We start from the raw sequence: 24,313 nt of genomic DNA, 5'->3' as shown, positions 1-24,313 counted from the left end.
TGTCGTCATGCTTTGAACTTGATATCGATCGAATGGTATAATAATAATAGAGATTGCCAATCTCCTAGAACTGGAAGGTCCTCAAGTCCAGTCCCCTGCCTTCACAGCAGGACCAAGTACCATCCCTGACAAATTTTTGCCCCAAATCCCTAAATAGTCTCCACAAGGATTGAATTCACAACCCTGGGTCGAAGGGACAAAGAAAAAAATACACTTGATGGAATTCCCATTTCAAAATTACTAAAAAATTAAATGGGAAAATTTTAACAATCCCCTTTTAAAAAAATCTGAAATAAAAATACCTTCATAAAAATAACATTCTACAGTATTTTTTAAAAATACAATAATTTAAGTAAAACATGTACATTTGCTTTTATTAAAAACAAAACCAAACCCTTAACTGAGTTAAGAGCTTGAGTGATGCCAGTTAAATCTGCTAATAATAAATAAATTACTCTTAAATTGACTTTTTGCACAACTTGTTTTAACTTGAAAAACGATTGTTTCCCAAAAAAAATTTCTGGCAAAAAGAGTTTGTCATACATCTTGAATTGTTTTTATTTCCAGGACATTTTCTGTGAATTTTAAGCAATATTTTTATCAGCAAACAACAACTTTCTCAAAAATTGCTTTCGGAATCATCCTGACATTGTTTTCACTAATCAGAAATGTCATTTTTAATAAGGAACTGAACGAAAGAGAAAAACTAGTATTGACTGTTGAATTAACATAAGGTACATTTTACAAAGTAACATTGAAATGTTCCAAATGTTAAGTAAACAAGAAGTGTAGTTCTATAAATAATAAAAACCATTATTATTGTTGTTCTCTTTTTTTCTTTTCCTGGTTGTGGTTTGTCAGCCGGAGCACAGAGCCGTTTTTGTACTGATCATGAGATGGATATTCCTCCACTGACAGACGATGCCAATCCTATGTCTGTCTTTGTACGAAAAGTTTACTGCACCATCCCTTCTTGGGACCTTGTAGATTTTTGAAGAGGTATGCAGAGATGTGACTTGATGGGATTTTAGAGCTGCTGAAGGAAGGAAGGTGTAGAATAGCAGACCAGTTTTGGCATCCCTGGCTGATCCCACAGAGATCTGAGTAGATACCTAATTGAAAACTAATAAAAGAACATAAGAATGGCCGTACTGGGTCAGACCAAAGGTCCATCTAGCCCAGTAGCCTGTCTGCCGACAGTGGCCAGTGCCAAGTACCCCGGAGTGGGTCGACCGAAGACAATGATCAAGGGATTTGTCTCGTGCCATCTGTCTCCAGCCTCTGACAAACTTGAGGCCAGGGACACAATTCCTACCCCCTGGCTAATAGCCTTTTATGGACCTAACCTCCCTGAATTTATCTAGCTTCTCTTTAAACTCTGTTATAGTTCTAGACTTCACAGCCTCCTCTGGCAAGGAGTTCCACAGGTTGACTATGCGCTGTGTGAAGAAGAACTTTCTTTTATTAGTTTTAAACCTGCTACCCATTAATTTCATTTGGTGTCCTCTAGACCTTACAGTATGGGAACTAATGAATAACTTTTCTGTATTCACCCTCTCCACACCACTCATGATTTTATAGACCTCTATCATATCCCCCCTCAGTCTCCTCTTTTCTAAACTGAAAAGTCCCAGTCGCTTTAGCCTCTCTTCATATGGGACCTGTTCCAAACCCCAAATCATTTTAGTTGCCCTTTTCTGAACCCTTTCCAAGGCCAAAATATCTTTTTTGAGGTGAGGAGACCACATATATACGCAGTATTCAAGATGTGGGCATACGATAGTTTTATACAGGGGCAGTAAGATATTCTGTGTCTTATTTTCTATCCCTTTCTTAATAATTCCTAACATTCTGTTTGCCTTTTTGACCGCCACAGCACACTGTTTGTGGCTTTAATTCCTCCCTGACCCCCCCATAGTTGTGAATTGCCACAGAAAACACACTGCCAGGAGAAAATTGAGGCCAGCCTTTCATGCTGACAAACCATGACACTCTGCTCTGCCTTCCTCTGTCCTGGAACATCAGAATCCATCCACTTCACCCAATACCCTTTTCTTCAGGTATATAATTGGCTGCAAACTCCCTGAGCTGAATCCCCCGGAGCTCCATGTCTCAGCCTTTGTAATCTTCCCAATGGAAAGGGACGACATCTGTTGTTGTTATTAGGGTTGGTCATGCAAGAAAAACATATTCTCACAAAGGAAAATCAAAATTTTGATGGTGCTTTTGTGTTCATCTGTTTTCCAATGTTTTAAAAAATGTTCACAAATCGAAATCCCCTCCTCCATTTTCTTTGAAAACATTCTTGACATGTTGACCAGTTTTTGTAATTTATTGAAAACAAAACAAAATGCATTCCAGTCACATATTTTTATTTAAAAAAAATGTGAATCTAAAAAAGCTTGACGGTTTTAACAAGAACAATGTCGATAATTTTCATTAAAAATCCACTCCATTTTTCAAAATAGGGCTGTGTTTTCACTGAAACCTTGTCATTGGGTATTTTTGACCCGCTCTAATTATGATGTGTATGGTCGTAGTCGTTTTGCTTAAGGGTCCCAATCAGGAATCAGTAAGTCATTGGGATAGGTTCTGTACAAACACCCCCAAAAAAAATTCCACTTCACAGAACTTCCAATCTCTGTATAAGAGAGATAATAGGTGTGGGGAAATGCTACTTCAGTGTGATAACAGTGCAGCAGCTATTAACCATTTTTTCTACCTATACTTTGGTGTGTTTGTTGGGATATTATTAATCATAATTATTTTACTACAGGTTGAACCTCTCTAGTCTGGCACTCTCTGATCCAGCAACATCTGTGGTTTGGCATGATTTTGCTTAGCTGGATGTCCACTTACCATGGGTGTGGCCAAGTTTCCTATGGTCTTATAAAGTTTGTTTACAGCCACCAGTCCTGGCTTTCAGTGCTCTGTGCTGTTATTTAGCTCTAATGGACCTCTAAATGTCTTTTGAGAGCCCAGCAGGCTGTGGAAGTGTTGGTCATGCTGCTAGACAGCTGGTGGAACATAAAGAAGAGTCATTGACGTCTCAAGAGTACAGTGACATACACCAGAAGAGAATCTGACCCATATGGTGACCATGGCAAAGAGTGTTAGTGCAATCTCGTGGGTTCAATTTACATGCATAGCAGCTATACTTTAGGATTTTCAGTTTCTCCTACTGCTATCCAGGAGTAGTCACTACTACTTAAGAGCTGCATTTAGCAGAATCGTGCAGCAGAAACAGGGTGGGGGTCAATCCTGATAGAAAAAGACCCAAGGGTGCGAAGGAATTTGCATCCAGCTACCCAGTGCTGCTTGATCTTCCATTGCAAAAGCACCAAAGCAAGCTCTGTTGCTTTTTTTTTTAAGTGTGTTTGCATGCGCCTGTGTCTGGGATTGCTAGGTGCTGCCACAGCATAATAAATAAATCACAATGATTGCTAGAGCATAGTGCACTTTCCCCACATCTGATCCACCCAATATGTCCTCTAGATGAATGAGGGTGGAAGGGATGGTGTACCGCTTTGGGAAGTTTTCAGTTGATCATACTCCTGTCAACCCATCACACGGCAGTGATCGCTCTCCGTGGTTTACTTCTCTTTTATTATGAGCAGTAAAGCATCAGCAGCCTCTCACTGTCTCACAAGATCTCTGTCAGACCCCTGCAGAACAGAGTCCCTAATGTGCAGGCACAATTACTGTGGGAATACAAACTGTATTTGGGCACTGTTCTTCAATTCTGTATCCGTACCATGAATAGAACACACAAGTAGCATTAACAGAATGTCGACTTTGCCAATTTGGTTTTTACCACCAGGCCATCTGCCTGCCAGTCAGCTGTGGAGTAAGATGATTATGTAATGAGAGCTTTTTTCTATCTTGCAGATTTCTGACTAATATAACACAGCCATGCTATGTGAGAGCCTACTATGCAAATATTTAGCCAAGAGCCACTATTTGTAATAGGAAGAACTGAAATGCTTTTATTTAGTTTGTTGCAAGCTTGGTGCTTTGCTACATAGAGTAAGATATAAAAATGAAAGAAAGGTTCCTCTTTTAATTCTGTCTCTCCCATCAGAGCCTGATGCTCCTGTAGCCTTTATGGTATAAGATCACATGCTTCCAGTGCTGTTACCTTAAGGTGGAGCTGAAAAATCACCCTCCATGCTAGTTAAAATTTCCACTGAACAGGCATCTCAGGATGACAGCCTTTGAAGTCAATTGGAGTTTTGATTTTTATTTCAGAGTAACAGTGGGACCAGGCCCCTTGTGTGCTCTTCTAATACACTGAACCCCTTTCTCGTTTTCATTGGTTGTTGCTGTTACTGCAATTTAGAGCCAAATGCTCAGGTGACAAATTGTCATAGCTCCCCTCTGGCCTTAGTGAATCTAGAACCCATGGAAGATGCCAGATTGACAGCACCAGAATCTTAGTCTCAGAGATATCTAGGCTCCTAATTTCTACCGAGTGTTTCAAAATGTCTTCCACTTTGGGGGCCACATGGAGACCCTGGACTCAACCCTGATTCCTGGTGTAAGTTGGAGCAGGTGCAGGGCCCTATAGGGCTCCTGCTGGCCCAGAATTGCTAGAGCAGAGTGCACTCTTCCAAAGCCTAGGGCCCCATTACACTTCTTAGATGAACGGGACATGGCCCTTTATGCTGACAGGGGATTCCTGTCTAACAATAGAGTCTCTAGCAGACTTCTGTAGGCAACTTTGCACTGCTGGAGTAGATTTACTCTGAAATGGGACTCTGGCTCCTTGAAGCCAGATTCTGATTCCAGTTACACCAGTGTACATCCAGAACCACTCCTTTGACATCAGGGTAATCGGCAGCAAAGTGTGACCGATTTGGTTGGACTTTTTGCGAAAACCTGAGGAAAAACATTGAAATAAGTATTTTAGGAGGAGGCTTTCAAAGCTGCCTACACATTTTGCATGATAACGAATGTGGTCTAGGTGCCCATGTTCACTAGCTAGCTTTGAATACCTCAGCCTTAAATTTTGTTTCACAATGTGTTTTTTTTTAAAGTGCAAGCTTTTCTCATACTCCATCACATAATAGCCCTGATTTTTTTCTTTCTTTAGTATTACAGTACTTCCGATAATCCAGAACCTATGGGACCTCGGTGGTGCCGGATTATCAAATATGCCGGACTATCAGGAGGTACTATATACTGTATACATTATATACTGTATATAAAGTGTTCTTAACCTTTTTTATTATACATACTGTATACAGTATACTGTAATATTTTAGTTGTTTTAAGCCTTTTTTACCCTTTTTGCTCAGTTCAGCTGCTGTCGCTGTTGCCTTGTGACTCATTTTTTGCTGAAGCTCACTCACTAGGCTCTTGCCATTGTGATGCCGGACTATCAGGAGTGCCGGACTATTGGATGCCGGACTGTTGCAGTTTTACTGTACTTACTTACTGTGAGAAGTTGCATTGACCTTGACTGGCCTTTTTGTATGCATAAATCCTACTCAAAGTGAGCATCAGACTCAAAGTTTGACTATGTCTACACTGCTGGAGGGTTTTTTTTTGGAAAAAGGTATGCTTTTTGCGCAATCTGCGTACCTTTTTCTGATTCTTTTTTCAGAAGAGGCTTTTCCAACATTTGGCCCGTCTACACGGGGCCAAATGTCGGAAAAACCTCCTATTTCGGAAGAGCCCTTATTCCTCATAAAATGAGGAAAATAGGGCTTCCGAAAGAGCACGTCTGCCCATTTGAAATAAATTTCGGAAGAGCAGATGTGTTCCCTGGACCAGAGGTATCCCGGAAAACCCCCGTAGTGTAGACATAGCCTAAGTTAGGGAGAAGAATAGACCACATTTTGCCTTTTTTTACACTCAGCCATGTTTATAACTGAGGACAGAATTTCTTCCATTGTATCCATCTCCTTTACACAGGGGTAGGGAACCTCAGGCCTGGGGGCCAGATGCGGGCCCCGGCTTGCCTGGATGTGGGCTCTCTCCCCCCCCCCCCCTGCCAGCACTGGGGAGTCTGTGCCCTACTGCAGGACTGGGGCACAAAATCTACTAGCTTGGGCCCTACTAGGCTTTGGTGTGCAAGAGGAATGTGGGGCGTGTCTCAGTCAGGGGCCATGTCAGTGAGGGCTTGGGGTGCGGCCCCCGACTGATTTTTTTTTTCTATGGGTCAGTGGCCCCGATCCAATAAAATGTTCCCCACCCCCGCTTTACGCCCCAGAGCCGTGGTGTCCAACTGTTTCTGAAGCGAATTAGACACATTATTCTGAAAATGTAAATAATTTTGTGAGTCAATTAGTCACACTCCAGTGGCCAGATAGCCACATGTGGCTAGTGTGTTGGACACCACAGTCCTAGAGGGTAAACGGGCTGGCAAGCTATAGACCAGCCCTTTGTGGAAAACAATACAACGTTCTCAAATCCTAAATGAAAATCACACAATTGTTTCATGGAATGCAAGAATCCTTTAAAGGCAGATTTCGGATTTCCAAGTAAACCTATCCTCCAACAGCTGCTGGGTAACACTGTAATTTCCCACGTGTGAGAGAGCCTGTAGTTCATAGTCTCTGCTCTTTCTCACTGCCGCACACAGACAACAAAAACGATTCCGAATGCCAGCAGATGTTTCAGTTTGACAATGAGAACATTATACACTCGTTTCTTCTCCTATCTCTGGAAGAAATGCCATTTGGCAGCAGTTTCAATGGCTCTCTGTGGCTTGGAAGCGCCCTATGAGAAGAGGGGAGGTTTACAAGCTGTCATGATTTGTGTCTTTTGAGCCAGTCGGGTGCCTGTGGGAGGTGGGGATGGCGTGCAGAGAGGGCCATCCAGAGGGGTATGTGGGGGCACCTCATTTTAGCAATTAACTTTTGAAGGAGGCCTATCACCCAAGTGCGATCACAAGTCACCTATTGAGTAAGTGGTCTTGCCCTTGGAATAAAGTTTGTTGTTTGGTTGGATTTTTTTATAATCATGGATCTGTGCCTGCATAAAGTCATTGGTTTATGTGAATTTTAATTTCTTGGGAAGGTTTAACAACACTGCTGATAGCCGTTGTTTATTTTTTGGTTAACCAGATGTTGTTGCTCAGTGAAAGTTGAGCTCATGCAAGACGTTGTCTCTGACAGCATTGGCAACTGAAGTCCTTTATTGCTTTCCTTTCAAATGGGTATGTTGGCAGTCCAGCTCTCCTCTCCCCCTTGATATCAAAGGGGACTTGGGCTACAAAATGGATGAATTTTATTAATGTAGACTCAGACAACTGTCTGTTAAGAAAGAGCGGCTAGCAGAGGGGGAAGTGGGCATGCAGAGAGACGAAGACAGAGTGCAGCCAAGTCCGGGTGCCTGTGTGTAACCTGAGGGATGCATAGAGACCACACTTGGCACTGTCTCAGCTGTAGCCCTGTACAGTGGCTCTTGATTGGAAGTAGAAAACATTGACAATCCCAAGGCCAACCACTGACCATAAAGTGCCCAGTGCTTCTCAGAAAGCCATATTGTTCCAGACCTGCTGCTCAGTGTGTCAGTATGGCCATACTGCGCTTGGCATGCTGCTCCTCTTTTTCCTCTACTTCACCCTGTTGTATTTGGGAGCATCCAAGTGTCATGCTCACCGCCCTCTCTCGCTGACTCAGTGCTACTCTTTAACAGCTCTTCTCCCGAGTGCTGCGGGTTGGAGTTCCTCATGTGCTTGGGCAATTGCTGCAGCTGTGAATGCAATATGGGAATTTGATATTTGCATTTGGTGTCAGAGGCCAAACTACAGCTGAAGTCAGCGCTCTCTTACAAGCCTATAGAATAAGACACTTATGCAATAGGTAGGGTTTTTTTCAGGATGCACAATTCTGACTAATGAAATAAGGTAGTGTTGTGCTGCAAGAACACAGTGTTCCAATTAGTCAAAAGCAAACATAGTTATTCTTGTAAGAAACATCATAAAGCTTTTATTTAGCTGGTCTTTAGGAGCAGTCAAGAAGAGCATGATGACATAGGGATCTGTTCCCTTTCTGCACCCTGTTAGGCAAAACCAATCTTAGAATAATACTGAGGAATTGCTTTAAGCAAAGTGAAGACTGAAGCCTGCCACCCCTTGCCTACTCTGCTCCACGGCAGCCGTGGTGGCATGTAAGATCATCCCTGCTGTGCTCTTTGAAGGGGAAATAGACCTAAAGAACCCTGCAGTCTGCTATGGCCTAAAACCTACTTAACACACCCTTGAGGTTTCGAGGTAACACTGACGCCAGTGGGAGTTGGATCAGGCCCACTATGACTTTTAAAATACTACTTTGTGTCTCTGATCAGATCTATCAGATTTGCTGATAGCAGCTGTTGTAAAATTTCTCTCCCTTTTTCTCTCTGTTAACCAGCTGTTGTTCAGTGGAAGTCGAGCTCATGCAAAAATGTTGTCCCTGACAGCACTGGCAATTGCAGACCTTTATTGCTTTCCTTTTAGGATGGGCAAGTGTGCAGTCAGAGAGGCCTCTGCAGCTTTGTCAGCATACCAGAGCTCAGATATAGAAGGCACAGAACCCGTCCTTATCCTTACGCAGAATATGCAGCTGTGCAGGGAACCCAAAAATCTGGAGCACCCCTGTGTCTTAATGTCCACCAACCTGCCTCTTCCTGGCCCTGTGGCTCTGCTTCCTCCAGAGAGGATGTAGTTAACTTAAAAATGAAAAAGCCTGCCAGAGCTATTAGCAGAACATTGAACACACAAAGTAGTAATGAAGCCATGAAACAGGCATTTGCCAGCCTCAGGTATATCCTGTCAGTTTCTGAATTTACTGGGTTAGTCTACAGTAACTTAGTTTAAAAGTTGCTTAAAAATATGCCATTAGCGTGGTGTTGAAGATTATAAAATCACATCTCTAAAAAATCATGGTTCCCCTCTCTGGCAGCCATAGGCATAGAGGCACCCATTTAATAATACCATAGATCCTAAGGACAGCCCCGAGAAGGCTCATTCTTAAGGGTGAGAGAAGGTCATTTAGTCTCGCTGGTCCCTTTTGGTACCTGTTTGTTATGGAGAATGACCTGATTTGGAAGGCGCTTTTTTAATGATGTGGTTGTGTGTCCGCTAGGAATTAGGCTGAGACCCAGAAATCAGACTACTGACTAACCTTGCCATCAGAATGCACTAAAGATCAACACACAGAGGGTGAAAGTTTGGAGACTGATACAAAAGTAAACAGCAGGAATTCTTCAGTATTTCACAAAGTGGCTAATTTCACCAGAGAACGTATTTTAAGTGCTGTCTGTGGAGCTGTGCGGTTCCTGCATTTGGTGGGGACCCCAAAACAGATAGGAAGGGAGATTTGAGAGTGCCACTGCATGTTAAACAACATACTAGGTACGTGGTTTTGCTGTGTGCACTAATAAGCTTGTGCTCTGGGGGGCGTTTGGAGAAACTGGTAGTAGCAGCTCTGGAAGAAGCCCGAGGGTGTACGCAAACATTCTCTCATCGGAACCCTTCCTTTATTTGCCATGCATTGCTCTCCTTCATATACTCCCCCATTGCCATCTCCCCTGTGCCAGCTCTCCTCAGATACTCAACTCCATGTGTCCGGCCGCTAGGAAAGAGAGAGAATCACACAAACAAGACATTTGTTGCCTCAACTATTCCATGTTGTATTCATGGCCCACACAAGAAAAGTCAGATACAACGATTAAATACTCTTTTTGGAAGATTGTTGTATATCCCATCCAGAATGGTAACACTCGGTAATCAAAAACAGAGAGAGATTAAAAGAGGTTGCTCCTAAAGCATGGGGCCGCAAGGCCCAGGTGGTCTGGGAGGGGCGTCTACAAAGCACCCTTCCTGAAATTACGTAGCTTCTTTCAAGGTTATTTTGAAATAAAACCCTATTCTGGTTAAAGGGATGCAGGAATAGCACACCCGTTATTTCAAAGAAGTGGAATTGCTATTTTGGGATACTTCCACTATCCCGAAATAGCCCCACTGTCTAGACGTAGCCGGATAGATCTTTCTAGACTGACTGTTGCATGCTCCATTACAGCGCCTTCTAGCTAGCTGGCAGGACCAGAAAACCTCATGCTCCTCCCTCCCTTATCCCCTCCACCCCCCATCACTCCTATAGTTTGCAAGTCTAAGGTATATCTGCACTGCAGCTGGGAGTGTGCATCCCAACCCACTAGCTGGCTAAAAACAGTCTAGGCAGGGGTAGCACAGGCAGCAGCTCGGGGTTGTTCACTGAGGGTATGTGCTTGGGTGGCCAGCTTGAGCCAGAACCTGTGCTAATCCTAGCTATAATGTGGTAAGTCTGTTGCATTGAGGACTGTGTTGTGGTATGTCTACACTGCAGCGGGGAGCGCACATCCCTGCACCAGTAGCCAGGCACATGCTAACTCTTGTTGAGCTGGTGTGCTAAAAATAGCCGTGAGTTTCTTTCTCTGTGATACATATAGATCTCCTGACATGCATTAGCATTCTTCCTCCAATATATTGTTCTGTAGGGAGGGACACAAAGCCTGTCTCCCATTGACAGAGAAAAAAGAATGAGGCTTCCCGCAACGTGACTTCCTACAGTTACTTTCACAAAAAATCCCGAACATGGGGAGGGGAACATTGGTTAAGCAAAAAAAAAAGTCACTGCGCCTTTAAATCTCCCCATTACCGCCACCCCTGCCAGATGCAGCAGGGGAAGAATGTCACCATCGGCCTTCTGTAAAAAAAACCCCAGAAAATACTGGACATTTCACATGTCCAGTATGTTCTGTTTTGTTTTTGTTTTTTACTGGACAGGGGCCACAAATACTGGACTGTCCCGGCGAAAACCGGACACCTGGCAACCCTAACTACAGTGTCTCTGGCACTGCACCAGGGAAATACCTTCACCCCTATGAAGAGGAGAGCCAGTGGGAGGCAGCCTGTCTTGGTCTCCTCATTACTCCCCATCGGGCACGCTGATAGGGGAGGCAAAGGGGCAGGTGCCCCGGGATCTGACGATTCAAAGAAGCCCAAGATTCCTAGCTGTCACCACTGCTACTGCAGCAGCAGTGATGGCCAGACCCCTGGGGGCTGGGGAGGAAGCTGGTCTGGCGCACTCCAGGGGCCGCTGATGGCTCTGGCTCTACCCCTTCTGCCAGGGGTCCGGCCCTTTCTGGGAGTGCGGAGCAGCTCCCCCCTTCCTCCCGCCCCGCCACCAAGGGATCCACCCAGGCTGTCTGCTCCCCTGAGGAGAGGAAACAGGGAGTGGAGTGACTGGTGACTCCCAACCCACATGGGGGAGAGCTTAGTCCCTGTAGTAAACCCCTTTCTGCCCAGTGTAGACACAGAAGAGAAGGGACAATGCTCCAATTTTCAAGGTGACCTCTCCCTGTAGTGAACAGAGTCTGGAGATTAGGGGGGCAGCCCTACTGGGCTGAATTTTTCTTGCTGGACGAGAGTTTGAAGAGAGCAAGTGGATAGCTCCAGTTCAAGAGATGGCCTGTGGGTTCTCTGAGACTCGTTTTCAGTGGTATTGCATTAGCCAGACAGAGCAATGGAGTGTCTTTAAGAAAAAGGAGTGAGGAAATGTTTTAATTTAATTGCTTTGTACTTTTGTTTATTTGAAGTGGACAGCAATGGAAAAGGAATGGTTAGTGTCAGCCAGCGTATAAATAATTTTAACTTCGAGCACGGCAATGGCTTTGTGTCAGCAATTACTCAGCCAAGTCAAATGGATTCCTAATACTCTGCCCAAGGATTGCAGGCTGATGCCATATATCTACTGATCATTCAAGGCGGGGGGGGGGGGGAGAGAAGGATGGTAATCAAAACAGCATCTCATTTAACTCTGCTTTTCAGCACCTCGATAGCAAAAATGCCAGATTCATTCTTAGTAAAAGCTTTTTAGGATCATCATTGGGGTCACTCCAGGGATAGATGTTGCCCTATAAATGTTGTCAAATGTATGCAATATTAATTTGTTAGCTGCAATAAGTCAGTTTATTGATGCTAAATCCATCTGCAGATGAAACTCCACTTAATATACTGAGAGATGAATCTAGTGCATGAAGTTTTATTTCATATCTTTTCCTTCCCCCTGCTTCCTCCTTATTCATATCTCCATCAGTCCTATTCGGTTGGCATATGAGAACAAGTAGGTTCCTGAATGTAAAAGTGGATGTCAGCAGGACATTGTTTTGGGTTGTATACAAGAACCAACTATAGAAAAATACTGGCAGACCTTGACACAATGCCCAGTTTTGCATTTAATGCTAATTGGTGTCCAGTTTACGCATAAGGAAAGTACCAACTTTTCTAAAGATCATTAAGGAGCTGTTCCTGGCTAATCTTCAATTCAAGAAGGACCTGGATCCCTGCCACCTTCAGCCTTCTCTTTTGATGCATAGCTTTAATTAATTTTATAACGGTGGATTTAAAGTTGCTGACCCCAGCTGAAAATTGAACTTTTGATTAGGTTCTATATTTAAAAGACATGTATTAAAAAAAATCTCTGACCATCTCACAATTAGTTTTCTTCTGAGCTAGCAATAATTGTAATCAATAGAGCCCATTGGACTTGATTCTCTTATCAGTGACACTGGTGCAAATGAGCAGTCACTTCACTTGAAGTCAATGCAACGGTGACAAGAGAGAATAAAACCAGTAGAAGTTATAGAAAAGTCTGGCAATGCATTTTTGAACAATGAATAAAGAGAATGAATTTGCTGGATCCTTCCATGGTGAACATCTTTCTGAGCTTTTCTTCCCTCCCATATACTTATTTTTCTTTCGTAGAAAGGGGAAACTGGATTCATAGTTAGATGATGGAATTTAATATTTTCTTATCAGTTTGAAACTTTGCTCCCTCAGACCAAAGTCACAGAAGTTGAAGATTTAAAAATATGTAACCTATTGGAAATGACTCTATTAGTTTGCTTTTATCTGAATCTTGTTAAAAACACGTATTAAGTGTCCAGCAAAAATAAAAATAGACTTTAGCCCAGTATTCTTCTGCTTTCATCAGATGAGTCCATATACATCTAACTGATAAGCTTAATGTGTGAACAAAATAATAATTACTTTTGCATAAGCAATTTTAATGAGCCAGGCTAGACTGATCTTACTCCAGGATGGGGCCCTACAGAAGTAATCAATTGTTACTAGTGGTTAAAAAAAAGAATCCTATTCAGAAAGAATTTAAAGAAAGCTGAAGTTCTTAATTAATAGTTGCTACAGTAGCTGTCAGGATTAAACTGGTATTTGTAGTCTTTGCAGATCATCTACAAATGTAAACATAATCCACATTGGATTGGGCACCATTTCTGTGCAAGATTATAAACTCCACTACAACAATTGAGGACACCCTTTTCCATATGTTTGTTCAAACTTGGGAGGAGTAAGGCATTAAAAGAAGAATGATATTAATAGGAGAGACTTGGGTATTAAATTCCTGAAGACCAAACATTTTTTTCCCCTGTGTTGGCTCCTTTGGCAGAATTAAAGTTATGTTAAATCACTTCCTTTTTTAGAGATTGTGTAAGACATCTAGAGCTATATGTAGACAGGTTTATAGTTTCATGGATAAACTTAAACATACTCTAAAAATTCAGGTTGATTCATCTTCGGTGTGTTTTCATGCAACTAACTGATGCCCATTAAAACCACATTATGTGAGGAAATAATATTATTAAATACATTTATTAATGATTGATTGCAAAGTGCATTGAAAAAGTGCAAAGTGCTCTCCTAGTGCTAAGCTGTATTTAGTAATATTATTTTATTCCAGACCCTTGCTAAAGTAATCATTTGAGGTCATATCCTGCTACCCTGACATGCATTGCATAGTCTCTGCTCCTCAGGTAGTGCTAGGGACTCCAGTGAAACTAGGATAGAATGAGGGACCTCACAATATGCAGCAGAATATTGCTCTTAGGGAGTTTATTATCATGTTTGTAACAGCAGAGTGCAAAATATTACAAGACTTCTATAGAAACCCAGTCAGTAGACACCAAAATGTGGTCACTTAGGCTATGTCTAGACTGCAAGCCTCTTTCGGAAGAGGCTTTTTTGAAAGATACTTTCGAAAAAGCCTCTTTCGAAAAAGAGCGTCTAGACTGCAAGCCGCTTTTTCGAAAGAGAGCACCCAGGCAGTCTGGATGCTCTCTTTCGAAAAACCCCTGTTTGCATTCAAGAACGCCTTTTTTCGAAAGAGCACTTTCGAAAAAAGGCGTTCTTCCTCGTAAAATGAGGTTCACCGCCATCGAAAGAAAAGCCGCGTTCTTTCGATTTAATTTCGAAAGAACGCGGCTGCAGTCTAGACGCAGGTGAAGTTTTTTCAAAAAAAGGCTACTTTTTTCGAAAAAAACCCTGAGTCTGGACACAGACAATGAGGAGTCCTGTGGCATCGTAAAGACGAACAGATTTATTTTGTCATAAGCTTTTGTGAGGAAAAATCCACTTTGTCAGATGCATTGTCACTTAGGTCAGGCCTGCATAAAAGAGGACTGTCGACTCTAGCTACATAATTAACATAGCTGGAGTCATATAAGCTTGAGTTGACATGCTTTGATTTGAGTTTCCTTGCTGTCCTCATAGTGGATGGCCAATGGGAGCAAATGCTCCCATCAGCTTTCCTTACTCCTCAATGGCGCCTCCCTCTGAGTTTGATTTAGCGGGTCTTTACTTGACCCGCTAAATCAAACTCTGGAAAATTGATCATGGCTGCGTTGATCTTCCATAGAGTGAAGACATGGTCCTAGATAGCTGGATGGCCTTTGCATTTGTTTCCGTCTGAAACCATTTTGGTAAGCCCTTCACCTTATGGGCTATTATACAAGATCAGACTAGATAATCACAATGGCCCGTCTGGCTTTGGAACAGAATAATTTCAGTGGGCCACATTTTGCCCTTCATTACACTTGCACAGCCCTAATGAACAACAGGGAGTCTTTGTCAAATTGCAGGTGGGGGAGAGTTCATCTGAAATACACTATTAGCCAGGGGAGTCAACAGTCTCCACGGCCTCCTGGGCAAGGTGAGGGGAGCCTGGTTCTGCACTCCTGGAAGGGGCGGGGCCTGGGGGAGAAAGGGCGGTGCCAGGGTAGTCAGCACCCTGTGCTGTGCAGCTGCATGGAGCATATAGCGCTCTCAGTGATTTTTAAAAGACCCAAGGCTCTGTCTTCTGTAGCAGTAACAATGGGAGCAGCTGGGAGCCCACAGGCCCCTTTGAATCTCCGGGACTCAGAGCAACTGTCCCCTTTCCTCCCCCTTTCCCTGTCGACGGACTTGCTATTAGCTCGTAATTAAGTGCACAATATTTTCTTAAGGCCAACTCTAGCTTGCTGTTTATATGAGGAGTTTCCCAGTCTGATTTAAAGTAAAAGATCTCAGGCCCTCAGCCACGTTAGGATAGTGAAATTATTTACAGAGTCACATGTATCAGGGAATGATCCCATTATAGTCAGTATGTTGCACCCGGTCTTTCCCCACCTTTTAGTGAAATCAGCACTCTCAGTGTAAAAGCCAATTTGCAGAAGCATCATTTGTGGCACTCCTCGGGAGGCCTTGCCATACATAAACCAATGAGTGGATTACACTTTCTCCATATGGAGGTTATCATCCGTGTCAGAAATAATATGGATAATCCTCATAACCCAAGTAATCCATGAACAATTCAATACGTGTTGCTAAGATAATTTAACCATGTGGGGCCAGAAAAATTTGTACTGCTCTTGATGAGGGAGGGGCCTGAGATGCAAAATTTGGATCAAGATCTGAACTTTTCCAAACTCAGAGGTGTTTGGATTTAGTTTGGGCTCCATATTTTGTCACTAGTTGGTTAACTTTTCAAGACACCTTGCACAAGAGAAGAGTGCACAATGACTATCACTTATACATAGTAAGAGAAGTCCTGAAACCAATACAATAATTGCTCTGATGGGCTATGCATACTCATTGAATGTTTGCTCTATACTCTTGAATTGTATTTCCTGCTCAGACATATGTTGACTAAGATATTTGGAGCCTGCAATAATGGAGATTTCTGTCACACACAGGAGCAAATGCAAGTGCAGTTTTACTACCTGAGGGGGAACCCGCGAGGTTAAGGATGTGCTGAACCCATACAGGAGGGCTACATCTACACTGGCAGCTTCTTGCACATGAACTCTTTTGCGGAAGGGTGCTTGTGCAAAAACTCTTGCACAAGAGAGCGTCTACACTGCCATGTGCTTTTGCACAAGAGATGTGCTTTTCTACAAGAGCATCCATGGCAGTGTAGACGCTCTCTTCCTCAAGAAAGCTCTGATGGCCATTTTAACTATAGGTACTTCTTGCACAAGAAATTCATGGTGCCTGTCTACACTGCCCTCTTCTGGAAGAGCTCTTGGGCAAGAGGGCTTATTCCTTGTGGGAAGAGGAATAATTCTTCCCGAAGAAGCCCTGTTTTACAACGCTATACTGTACATTTACTTCTGGAAGAACACTCGTGCAATGTAGACAGCTGGCAAGTTTTTGCAGAAGAACAACTGTTCTTCCGCAAGAAGCTGACAGTGTAGACGTAGCCGAGGGGTTGCTATGGAAATTAACTCTTGCGTGCTGGCATGAAGGTGAATTGGCAGCAAGGCCTGGGCAGTATGTGGCTTTGCAGCTTGGTTGAGTCACAAGCTATTCTTTCCCCAGGGATAGGCTTTGTAGTTGCTATAAGGTTTGCTCTGATCCACCAAGCATCTCAACTACCGAGCTGTTTTCCCCAATCTAGACTGAAGGAATATGATTTAGACTCATCATGAGTGCTGCTAGGAAGCCATAGGACCAGGGAGTCATGGACAGACAAGTCAGAATCAGTAAGCCTTCCTCACTCATGAAAAAGGGGCTTGGTTACTATCCAATTGTTAAGCAAATATTCTTTACGACATTATGGTATTATAAAATACTTTGTCTGCTTACATAGTATAAGTCGCTGTAAGCAACGGGAAAGCATAAGTTCTGAAAGGATGTCACTTGCTGTGCTAAGACCCTGTAATGTTCACCCATCACAGAGTTAAAAGCAAGATTAAATATTGTTGGGCATGCTTCAGCAAATAGGATTATTTCAGATGCCAGCTATCAGCTAACTCAGAACATTCATCTAATTGAGGCCCGCGACTGAATTCCAGCATGTTTTTAATTGGTTTTGTGACATAGTATGCTATACTTAATGATAATCCAGTGGAAACCTTTGTCATTTTCATTATTGATTTAATTCCAATTTTCTGGGAGGTGGAGAATATTTACTAATCTCAGAATCAAATGTAAACCAAATAGTTTTCTGGCTTTGCTGCTTTTGCTAAATTGACAGTTCAGGCCTGGCTGTGCAGAAAGTTTACAGGAAAAGAAAGTTTACTAGAAAGAAAATTTACAAGGATAGTTTGGCTGTAATCTTGCCCAAAGATGGGTAAATATATAGTTTATGGCTAGTGTAATCAGTATGCAAAGTAATCTGGAAGTATTAAAAATAATCTGGAAATGATAACTGAGTCATTACAAAATTGAGCTCAGTGAAAAGCGATACTTGTGTGGGGTCTTTAAACAGTGACGATTAGCCTTTTCTAAAGGCTGTATTTCTGTCCTCTGAAGGGGAGTACACTTACTAATGGAAGCAAATTGCTCCTATTTAATATGTCCCTATTTTTCAATTACTTCTCTAGGTAAAACTTGGTTTGTGGGAGATTATATTCTAGAAGTATGGTTTTCCTTCATGTGGCAATTAGCTGCAAATTGAGTCAGTGACTGCATATGACTGCAAAAGGCAGAAGGTACTGACAGTTTGAAGAATGCAGTTTCTCTGTGTGGGGAAGTAATGAAATAAGATATCTAGTGATGGTCCTCTCTCTCAGGGGTTGGTTGGTAGAGTAGCATTGCCTAGTGGTCAGGGCTTAGGCCTGTGACTTGCAGGGGGTTGTTTGTAGGGGAGCCCAGACTTTCCCACTCCACTGGGCTCTGACTCAAGACATTTTGAGGTCTATGTGTGATCTGACAGCTAGGGCTGCTTAAGGCTGCCCTTCCTGGGCCACTTCCTCTCATACCTTGTAGTGGTCCCACTATGCCATCTGCATTCAGATGGGGTGAAGGTTGTCCATTCACCACAAGACAGCTTTGGGTGGCTATGTGTAGTGTAGTCACTCTCTTCCTCTCTCGGGTGGCAACTTCTTCCTTTTGTGATCTGGCTTACCTGTTCTCCTGGGCCAGCTCTGGCCTGGGGCTTTCCCCTGCCGCCTGCTGGGGTAATTGAAACAAAATAGAGGGGAATGGACAAAAGAGTCCATATCTCTCGTAGCATCACAAGCCTGAATTTCCCCAGGCCAGCATTTGTTTTGGCAGTGTAAACTTGCGCACACAATACTTGTGCCTGTACTCTGCAGCCACAAACACCTACTTCGCACACAAGTTGCTTCCAGTAGTTTTCTGGGTGTCAAATTCTAACACTCACACACAGGCGTACAGAGCTGTGAATCTATAGCAAGCTGGTGAATCCGTAAAACCCTCGTCTATATATAATATATATGAAACAATCTATGAGTATTTCCAGTATAATGCTGCTAAATATTAATGGTTTGGCTGCGGGCTGCTGCTTTCCCCTTGAGTTGTAATGATCTGAAAGTGTTTTTGTTTTAATGGGAAAGCAATCATTCAGATTTCTCTTTTCCCTCATCCCTGCTCTCTGCGAGCACATGGCATCATTGGCACATCAGCTTCATTGCATTCTAAAGGGGAATGTTTTCATAGACGCTGCTTGTGCAAGTTGTTGGTAGCGCATCACAGGTTTATCAGCAGTCTGACATGCAGGGATTCAATGTGAAATGAGGATGCTTTGAAAGTATCTTGCACGGAACAATTCAACTGTCTTATTTTCTAATTTATTTAAGACCTGTATTCAGTGGGGCCCTCATTGTCTCCTTATAGCATAGTTAAGGTGACCAGACATCCTCCTTTGAGGAGGACAGTCCTCCTTTTGAAGGGCTTGTCCTTCCCAATAATTATGTCCTCCTTTGAAAAAAATTGTCCTTCTTGTCCCACGTTCCTTTGTAAAAATGTTTTTGCTCGACCAAAAAATACCGGCTGTCTGGTATTTTTTGGGAGACCATCTGGCAACCCTAATATACAAGTATGGTTTTTTTTGTCAACTCAGTGTCCTCCTTGCACATTGTCAAATTCTGGTCACCTTAGCATAGTTTAACGAGAGTATTTCCCAACCATGTACGGGGAATCTGGCACTCCCAGGAGTACAGCGCCTCGTTGCGCGTATGCAATCCACGTCAGCAGTCAGTTTGCAATCAGCTGTCTCTGCCCTCCAGCTGGCTTTAAAATGGCACGGACAGTCCAATTAGCGATAGAGGGGACTTCATGGAATCATTATAAATAAATCTCAGGGCCTGAAATAGAATTGATCCAAGCGTGGAAACTTTGTGTGATAGCCACAAGCTGTTATGAAACAATATCCCAAAGTGAGCGCCTGGGGCCTTTTTGCAATGTGGTGTCCCTGTAGTAATTGTTACAAGCTTTTTAATACAGACCAAGATTTTGCTGAGGTCACATCTGCGTGGACGACTAGGATGAGCTGTTTCTCTGCACTTTTCCTGCTGCTACAGCCATCTGCGGTTCACAGCTGTTCGGATGATTTTCCCTCTGCAGTTTCAGATTTACTTCTCCTATGAGTTCTTTCCTCTGCTGCCACACCCCTGTGCCTCTCCCCAGAGAAAATTAATGAGTGACCGTCTGTTCACATTTAAACACGTACAAATGGTGGAAATGATTGGATGTGTACTGTCTGTCACCTTCCCGGCTGCATCCCTGCTCTTTTCCTGTGCGTTGTCTATCAAGAGCAAGCAAAGTGGGCCAGGTGCTGATTTTGCTTAACCCAGCTGTAAACGTAGGGGTTGTCTACACAAAAACACTGAGGAAAATTAATCTGAATTAACTAAACAGATGGCTTTAAAGTAGATTGGTTAAGCTGCATTAAACCTCTGCGTAAACTAAACCGAAGTAAGGCCATGTAATTCTGAATGAACTCTTGTAACACTGACAGGCAGAAACGGTCCAGAGGTCTCAGGTTCGAAGTGCGTGAACCTCTACACTTTGAGCTAAAAGCCAAACATAGGGCACGGGGTCACAGTGCAAATTATATCTGCTGCCCTAAGCAGCTGCCTAGTTTGGTGATAGCTAGAGCACCTGGCTGCATCTGCTTAAGCTGCTGTACTGAGGATATCTGCATTCATCCCCTTGCTGCCAGCTGTTCACTTTAGCCATTTCTCTTAGTCTACGTCTACATTGCAACACTATTTCGCAATAACAAGCGCTATTCCAAAATAACTTAGTCTGCGTCTACACTGCAGGTCATTATTTTGAAATAGCGCCAAAATACTGTCAGGCTGGAGGACTTCTTACTCGATTCCTGTAACCCTCATTGTATGAGGAGTAAGGGAAGTCGGAGGAAGAGTGCTCTATTTCAAAATAAGTGCTGTGTAGACGCTCCCAATTTCCAAATAAGCTATTTTGAAATAAGCTATGCACTGATGTAGTTCAATTTGTGTAGCTTATTTCAAGTTAAGCCCTGCTGTGTAGACGCACCCTTAGTCATTAGTGGGATCATAGAATACTAGGACTGGAAGGGACCTCGAGAGGTCATCGAGTCCAGTCCCTGCCCTCATGGCAGGACCAAATACTGTCTAGACCATCCCTAACCTACTCTTAAATATCTCCAGAGATGGAGATTCCACAACCTCCCTGGGCAATTGATTCCAGTGTTTGACTACCCTGACAGTTTGGAACTTTTTCCTAATGTCCAACTTAAACCTCCCTTGCTGCAGTTTAAGCCCATTGCTTCTTGTTCTATCCCCAGAGGCCAAGATGAACAAGTTTTCTCCCTCTTCCTTATGACACCATTTTAGATACCTGAAAACTGCTATCATGTCCCCCCTCAGTCTTCTCTTTTCTAAACTAAACAAACCCAGTTCTTTCAGCCTTCCTTCATTGGTCACGTTCTCTAGACTTTTAATCATTCTTGTTGCTCTTCTCCGAACCCTCTCCAATTTCTCCACATCTTTCTTGCAATGCAGTGCCCAGAACTGAACACAATACTCCAACTGAGGCCTAACCAGCGCAGAGTAGAGCAGAAGAATGACTTTTTTGTGTCTTGCTCACAACACACCTGTTAATGAATCTCAGAATCATATTTGCTTTTTTTGCAACAGCATCATACTGCTGACTTATATTTGGCTTGTGGTCCACTATAACCCCTAGATCCCTTTCTGCCGTAGTCCTTCCTAAACAATCACTTCCCATTCTGTATGTGTGCAACTGATTGTTCCTTCCTAAGTGGAGCACTTTGCATTTGTCTTTATTAAACTTCATCCTGTTTACCTCAGACCATTTCTCCAATTTGTCCAGATCATTTTGAATTATCACCCTATCCTCCAGAGCAGTCGCAACCCCTCCCAGCTTGGTATCATCTGCAAACTTAATAAGCGTACTTTCTATGCCAATATCTAAATTGTTGATGAAGATATTGAACAGAGCCGGTCCCAAAACAGACCCTTGTGGAACCCCACTTGTTATACTTTTCCAGCAGGATTGTGAACCATTAATAACTACTCTCTGAGTACGGTTATCCAGCCAGTTATCCACCCACCTTATAGAAGCTCCATCTAAGTGGTATTTGCCTAGTTTATTGATAAGAATATCATGTGAGACCATATCAAACACCTTACTAAAGTCTAGGTATATCACATCCATCCCTTATCCACAAAACTCGTTATCCTATCCAAGAAAGCTATCAGAGTGGTTTGACATGATTTGTTCTTTACAAATCCATGCTGGCTGTTCCCTATCACCTTGCCACCTTCCAAGTGTTTACAGATGATTTCCTTAATGACTTGCTCCATTATCTTCCCTGGCACAGAAGTTAAATTAACTGGTCTGTAGTTTCCTGGGTTATTCCCCTTTTTATATTTGCCCTTTTCCAGTCCTCTGGAATCTCTCCTGTCTCCCATGATTTCCCAAAGATGATAGCTAGAGGCTCAGATACCTCCTCTATCAGCTCCTTGAGTATTCTAGGATGCATTTCATTAGGCCCTGGTGAACTGCAGGCATCTAACTTTTCTAGGTGATTTTTTAAACTTGTTCTTTTTAAATTTTATCTTCTAAACCTACCCCCGTCTCACTAGCATTCACTGTGTTAGGCATTCCTTCAGACTTCTTGGTGAAGACCGAAACAAAGAAGTCATTAAGCATCTCTGCCATTTCCAAGTTTCCTGTTACTGTTTCACCCTCCTCACAGACCAATGGGCCTACCCTCTCCTTGGTCTTCCTCTTGCTTCTAATGTATTTATAAAAAGTCTTCTTGTTTCCTTTTATTCCCGTGGCTAGTTTGAGCTCATTTTGTGCCTTTGCCTTTCTAATCTTGTCCCTGCATTCCTGTGTTGTTTGCCTTAATTTGTCCTACTTTCCATTTTTATATGACTCCTTTTTTATTTTTAGATCATGCAAGATATCGTGGTTAAGCCAAGGCGGTCTTTTGCCATATTTTATAGCTTTACAGTGCAGCGGAATAGCTTGTTTTTGGGCCCTTAATAATGTCCATTTGAAAAACTGCCAACTCTCGTCAGTTGTTTTTCCCCTCAGTCTTAATTTCCATGGGACCTTACCTATCAGCTCTCTGAGCTTACTAAAATCCGCCTTCCTGAAATCCATTGTCTCTATTTTGCTGTTCTTTCTACCCTTCCTTAGAATTGTGAACTCTGATTTCATGATCACTTTCACTCAAGCTGCCTTCCACTTTCAAATTCTCAACCAGTTCCTCCCAGGGATATCTGGGTTAGTATTTATATGGCCTAGAAACTGAAGCACCTTTAACACCTGGCACACTGCCTTACAGGTCTGGCATAGCACAACACTGAGCAGCTGTAACACTTGCACCTTGGTAAATGGAGTTGGATTGTTACGGCTGGTCCACCTGTCAGGTCTTGCTTCATAAGTAGGGCCCTACCAAATTCACAGTCCATTTTGGTCAATTTCATGGTTGAAGGTTTTTAAAAAATCGTAAATGACATGAAATCAGATATTTAAATCTGAAATTTCATGGTGCAAATCAGGGGTCGGGAACCTCAGGCCCAGGGGCCAGATGCGCCCCCTAGCTTGCCTGGATCCAACCCCCCGAGGTTTAGTGCTCTCCCTAGCATTGGGGTGCTTGTGCCTATAGCGGGACTGGAGCGCACATAATCTACCAGTCTGGGCCCCACTAGGATGTGGTGTGTGAGGGGAATATGGGGAGTGTCTTTCTCCTCAATCAGAGGCCATGTCAGTGAGGTTTTCGGGGTTTGGGGTTTGTTTGTTTTTTGGCTTCTCCCTTGTGTGTAGCCCCCGACTGATTTTTCTGTGGGTCAGCGGCCCCCGACTCAAAAAAGGTTCCCCACATCAATGTAAATGAAGGAATCCTGACCCAAAAAGGAATTGTGAGGGAGGTCACACGGTTATTGTAGGGAGTTGAGGTATTGTTACCCTTCTGCATGGCTGCTGGCAGCAGCACTGTCTTCAGAGCGGTGCAGCTGGAGAGCAGTGGCTGCTGGCCAGGAATCCTGCTCTGAAGGCAGAGCCGCTGCCAGCAGCAGCAGTGCAGGAGTAAGGATGGCCTGGTATGGTGTGGCTACCCTTACTTTTTGGCTGCTACCTGTAGAGCTGGCCCCTTAGTCAGCAGCTGCTCCTCTCTAGCCACCCAGCTCTGAAAGCAGCAGTCCAGAAGTAAGAGCGACATGGACATGGTATTGCCACCTTTACTTCTGTACTCCTGCTGCCACAGTGCTGCCTTCAGAGCTGGGTACCTGGCCAACATTACAAGTGGCCCACCACTTTCCAATACTGTGACCCTCCTAAAATAACTTTGGGATCCCCATGCCATACCCTTTTGGGTCAGGACCCCCAGTTTGAGAAATGCTGGTTCTCCTCTGTGAAAGCTGTGCAGTATATGGTAAAAGCACACAAAAAGCCAGATTTTACAGTCCCTGGTCCGTTCTGCATGGCTGTGAATTTGGTAGCCCCCTAATCATAAGGGCTGTGTCTAGACTGGCCAGTTTTTCCAGAAAATCAGCCGCTTTTCCGGAAAAACTTGCCAGCTGTCTACACTGGCCGCTTGAATTTCCGCAAAAGCACTGACTTCCTACTGTAAGAAATCAGTGCTTTTTGCGGAAATACTATGCTGCTCCCATTCGGGCAAAAGTCCCTTTTGCGCAAAACTTTTGCGCAAAAGGGCCAGTATAGACAGCTGAAATTTGTTTTGTGCAAAAAAGCCCCGATCGCGAAAATGACAATCAGGGCTTTTTTCCGCAAAAGCATGTCTAG

At 43.3% G+C, this 24,313-nt stretch overlaps 1 protein-coding gene across 6 annotated transcripts in view; it reads left to right on the top strand.

Annotated features, from left to right (window-relative positions):
* Nucleotides 1-24,313, top strand: part of SLCO4A1 (solute carrier organic anion transporter family member 4A1) — a 64,885-nt gene that overhangs the window by 10,190 nt on the left and 30,382 nt on the right. For 2 of the 6 annotated variants that reach the window (XM_075901080.2, XM_075901081.2), the window contains exon 2: nucleotides 5,093-5,171. The exons of the other annotated variants lie outside the window; for them this stretch is intronic. The gene's annotated coding sequence lies outside the window, so the exon portion shown is untranslated. The remainder of the gene's footprint in view (nucleotides 1-5,092; nucleotides 5,172-24,313) is intronic. 6 annotated transcript variants of the gene reach the window in all.

Source organism: Pelodiscus sinensis, chromosome 17, assembly GCF_052426305.1.
Source record: "Pelodiscus sinensis isolate ZL-2025 chromosome 17, ASM5242630v1, whole genome shotgun sequence".
NCBI lineage: Eukaryota > Metazoa > Chordata > Testudines > Trionychidae > Pelodiscus > Pelodiscus sinensis.
Note: the sequence above shows the minus strand (reverse complement) of the source record. Positions and strands in the feature narration are given on the sequence as shown.